At 40.7% G+C, this 5,269-nt stretch overlaps 1 long non-coding RNA gene across 2 annotated transcripts; it reads right to left on the bottom strand.

The window, feature by feature from the left end:
• Nucleotides 1-3,659: 3,659 nt before the first annotated feature.
• On the bottom strand, nt 3,660-5,066 carry LOC119335165. Of its 2 annotated transcripts, none has more exons than XR_005161698.1 (2): nt 4,359-5,066; nt 3,660-4,112 (listed from the first exon to the last, which is right to left on the bottom strand). It is a non-coding gene; the product is annotated as an uncharacterized LOC119335165 (long non-coding RNA). The 2 variants fall into 2 exon arrangements; XR_005161697.1 differs by having other exon boundaries at nt 4,656-5,066.
• Between the last annotated feature and the right edge of the window lie 203 nt (nt 5,067-5,269).

Below are 5,269 nucleotides of genomic sequence, written 5' to 3'. Positions count from 1 at the left end.
ATTGCTCCGTCTCCTCATTGTCATCAACCTATTCATCCTTTCGCCCTTTTGCAACTTTTATTATGTACACGAGCTTATAGTTTTCATCATCATACTGAGCAAATGCCCGTTAGAAAGGAGAGGTGGAGGTCAAGGGCTACTTTAAGTGCCATCTTAATAACTAGAGCCTCGATTTGTTTTACTCTGAGTGCCTTACTCGAATGAATGCGACGTAAAAAAATTAGTCCATTGAAAGATTTTTGCAGGTATGCATGTATATATATTTAAAATTTATACACATTTTTTCTCAGGAATTTTTCATATATAACATGTTATATTTTGAGTTAGTGTCTGACAAATAACTATTTTGAAGAGTATTTTAATCTGTCAAAAAAAAATTAAACATGAAAAGGATGTATATATCTAGAGTCATATGTCCACGTTCAACAGATTCAGATAGAATATCGGAGGGAGATGAGCGAAAAAACCGTGCGTCGTTTGTGCCTGACTCGGACGAATGCGACATAAACAATTAGGCCGACGAAAGGATACTTCAGGTATGCATGTATATTTAAAATTTATACACATTTTTCTCATGATTTTGTCATAGATAACATGTTATATTTTGAGTTAGTGTTTGAAAGATAAATTCTATTTCGATCATGTGTTTGTTTATTCGTCAAGCCACTTGTTGACATTCCAAGGAACTTGCCAGCATATATAAATTGATGGGAATTGGTATGAGATAGCAATGCGGGAATATTCTCTTATTTGTAGTACAGTTTTTTTTAGACAAATTTGTAGTACAGTTTTTTTAGGGAATTTGTAGTACAGCTAAAAAAGGGCCCTCCTCTCTCTCTCGTTTTTTCTACCGAGCCTACTTGCCAGGAAAATTTAAAAGTTGGCTAACCGCCCGTAAGAGAAGGCCCATAATAAAAGGATCAATAGCCCATAGCTAGCAATTTGATTTTGTACGAACGAGGCTAGCTTTGCTAAACAAAACGAGCAAGGCTAGCGTGCGACAATGGAGGTCCTGGCTAGCGAGGCTGGGAGCTCCTAGTCGGCGCCTTAAGCGCCGGCTAGGAGAACCGGCGCCCACGCGCCTGGCTAGTTGGGCCGGCCCACGAAACGCGACGTACGCAGAAAACCCAAACGAAGCCTCGAGCGAACGAGGTAATTGAAAAACAAACACGATGGCAACGGGACTCGAACTCCATACCTAGCGCTGCATGCTAACGAAGCTGGCCAGCTGGGATACTAATTGTCTACGTCCTAAAAAAGGTGTTTGTTTTTAAGTACCAGCCCAAATGGTAGATCCGGGGTATTTCAACATTTTCCATTAATTCTTGGAAAAAATGAAATTCTAAAATATGCGAACAAATGTTTCGAAAATCATACGTAAATTTCGAATATTCCTTTTATTTTAAACGTGAACTATGTTTTTCAAAAACTGAACAAATTTTGAAATTTGAATACTTTTTTGTACTATGAACAATTTTTAGAAAGCGAATTTAGAATACACATTGAACATTTTCTTAGTATAGGGTGAACATTATTCAAAGAAATACTGAACATTTTTTAAATACGCTGAACTTTTTTTGAATGCGTGCTGAACAAACTTTCTCTACACGATGAACATTTTTTTATACACACTGAACATTTTTTCAATGTATGGTGAACAATATTCAAATACACATAGAACTTTTTTTAAATACGATGAACTCCTTTTGAATGCATGCTGAACAAAATTTCTATACATGATGAACATTTTCTTATACATACTGAACATTTTTTCAATGTATGGTGAACATTTTTCTTCAATACGGTCAACAAAAATTTGGAATTCAAAACTATTTTTGAAACGTGAACAAAATTCGAAAACATGAACAAAATTTGGAGAAAACGAGCTGGCGCATTTTGAAGAAAACTTCATCGGAAAGAAAGTTCATACAATTGAAAAAAAGTTCGTCGATTTTGAAAAAGATAGAAAAAGGAAAAAGAAAAAGAAAAGGCAAAAAGAAAGAACAACAGAAAAAAAGAAAAAGAAAAACACGTAAGAAGTAAAGAGAAAAGAGGAATTAGATAGTCATAGAAGGTGGCTTGGCTGTGTTGGTTAGCGCGTTCTATAGAGAACCCCGCGGTGCGGGTTCGATTCCCCGTCACGCCCTTTTTGCAAGTTCAGAAAACGAAAAAAAATTGAAAAAGGGCCGGCCAATCGCGGAGAGAGGGTGTGCGCCCGTTGGTCGAAATAGAAGAAACGGGCGCCGTTTAGGATTTGCCAGCGAGGCTAACATGCGGCATATCAAATTTTATTAGTACCACCTCGTGCATATGTTTTAAATTTAAACTGAAAGCGTAAATTCACGGGAAGAAGCGTATTGTGACGGTGAACCCGACGCAATCAATCCGTGCTTTATCTACCTCCAAGAAAAATCACCAAAAGAATTTAAAATTATAAAGGATAATGCTACAATTTTCAGATTGTTGGCACAGAGGTTAGAGCTATCATCATGACAATCTTTTGCCAGATAAATTAATTACATAAGTGCAGCAATTATATAACTTATGTTGCATCACCCAAAATAATTAGTATAGCAAAAAGGCATGGATTGGAAAACTTTTTCCACAATCATCTACTGGAAAAAAACCAGAAGGACAATGTATGTCATATATACACACACATGGGGATCTAGACGAAGAAAAATCAGATCATCTGCAGGTGTTATACCTTTGCAGAAGGTAAAACCTAGGTACACTAAGTTAAATTCAATGTGTGTAAACTGATCTGACAGGTGAAACTTTAGTTCAACAAACATGGCAATCACTAATTCTGATAAGCAGACATGCTTGATTATATGATCTAAACAATAGCCTTGTTATATTACCTGACGATATAGGGATGACTGAAACTTAAAGTCCATTAATTAAGAAGTAATAGGTCACAGGTTGCACAACATGACCAGACTTGAATTTCCAAACGTTTATCAAATGTTAAAAAAAAATCCACTTTGAGACGCTACCATCTGCAGCAGGGCAGTATAGTCAGAAGCAAAAATAATGCAACTAAGCAATCATCATGGAAAAAGAGGTAAAACTAATACAAACAGAATACTACAGAGAACTACCAATATTACTGATAAATACTGAAGTGAAAGAAGCACCCCCTAAGTTGACTGTAACCAGATTAACAAAGTTGATAAGTAGACTTTCGTCGTACACTGACCATATACGGTATTTCTTAGAACAAAGTTAAATAAGCTACCACGCTTATTCTAGAAGGCTAGAAGTTCTCACATTAATTGAAAACAAAGAGGCAGATCTTCACTGCTTACTATGGTGGTGCAGAAGTGCAAGTTAATCAGATAAAATATATGTATCAAAACTGTTATAGCTGTATAAGACGAAATTGTATGACACTTCCATCAGTATTTACGCTGCCAAAATATTTACTCTGACCTCGAATGGCAAGCATGAACAAATCTAGAACTAATTGCAAGTTGCAAGTTGCAACAATGTGAGCACGCTCTATGTTACCGTAAAGGACAGAGAAGAAAAATATACAAAAAAGAGATGACCTTTGTAAGGAAAAGTAACTATGAATAGATTAACCTTAAGACACACAATTGGGATAAGACAGGAGTTTGCTCAGTAGATTTACCATTGATCCAAAAAGTTATTGGTAGGCTTAAGACACACGCATCAGGCATAACATAGAATGAATGGCAGAACATCACATCATCAAGAAAATAAAATTACATAGAACAGAAGGACCACGATTTGAGCAGGACCCTGACTCTAGTAATTAAGAACATCGGATATATTATTCTCTCTCTTTACGCTAGACGAGAAATCAGCTCATCATCCCATTGTTGCAAAGTAGATAAGGTATTGAACAATTTGTGGAATGCCAATCCCATCCAGAGGTCTTGGGAGACACCCTCACCATGTAGGCTGAGCCAGCTGCTCCAACATTCTGATGGAAACATGCCCTTAGCGCTGAAGCACTGCCACAACCACAATCCTTATGACCGACACAATACATGACGATGATGCAGATCACACCCTCAGAGCAAGTATCCACCGACAGCAATGAGCAAATCTGAGTTAAAGGACATAATCCACTCAAGATCTGCCTGCAACCACAAACATTTTACTGCACATCAACAAAAAATTCAGTGAAAATAACACAAACTGATTGGCAAATTGGCAGTCTATTCAGTTGAAATTAGCATGTTATACACAGTAAAAGAAGGTCAAAAATAAGAGTCAGGATTATCATCCTTATAGAAAATTAAGATCATCTACTCATTTGTTATGCACCAACAGCCAATGCAACAAAAAGGATGCTAGTACATTTAGGCATTATATCAAACACATACACGTGCTTGATTGTAGAACTGTATACGTCCAAACTTCTCTGAATTCAGTTAAGCCACCGCCGAGTGTAATCTTTGAAGCCAGCCGTGAGAACATGACCAAGAGGAGGACAACAACCATGGAGGCCGACGTGGGGGCGTAAGAAAGGGATGCACCCCAGTGGTAGCACGTCCAAAACTGATCTCGGCCGGATCCGACGACCGGGGGAGGATGTATCATGGTGGGGAGGAGGGGCGCGGGCTGCTGCTCCGTCGTTGTGCACGGCGAGCCTGCGTCCTCTTGGGTGTAGAGGAGCTCACCTTCGATGTACGGGAAGGAGAGAGACGGCATATCCTCCTCCTCCGGCTGTCCGCTGGGTAGGGAAGAGGACGGGGACGAGGTGAGGAGGGGATCCCTTCATTCTTGGAGCTGGGCTTCTGCGCTGACCGCCCCTCCTCTACGCATCGGCGGCCGCAGCAAGCACGGCGGCCACCTTCTCGTCCTCCGCCGTCGGGAAGGGCGCTACCCCTCACCCGACCATGCGCCCAGTCGAGGTGCCCTCCATCCTCACGCGTGGGCACGGCGACCGCCTTCTCATCCTCTGCCGTGGCCGTCTCCGCCGCCGACAAGGGTGCCGCCGTGCCGGAAGAATGGCAGGGCTAGGACCAGTGGAGCGCGGAGAGGGCTGCCGGCGGCGCAGGACAGAAGATAAGAGGAAGACGCGATGGCCGCCACAGCTGCGTCCGGCCCAGACGTGGAAGATGCATGCCAGATGGGCTGAAGGCTGAAGCCCAGGCGCGGAAGATGCATGATTCAATTGGAGAGACAAAAGTTAGTACCACTTTAAATTCAAAGCGAAAGCGTAAACATACGGGAAGAAGCGTATTGTAACGGTGAACCCACGGAGTCAATCCGTGTTTTATTATTAGGGATA

Source organism: Triticum dicoccoides, chromosome 7B (assembly GCF_002162155.2).
Source record: "Triticum dicoccoides isolate Atlit2015 ecotype Zavitan chromosome 7B, WEW_v2.0, whole genome shotgun sequence".
NCBI classification, from domain to species: Eukaryota; Viridiplantae; Streptophyta; class Magnoliopsida; order Poales; family Poaceae; genus Triticum; species Triticum dicoccoides.
This window is presented reverse-complemented; position numbering and strand designations above follow the sequence as displayed.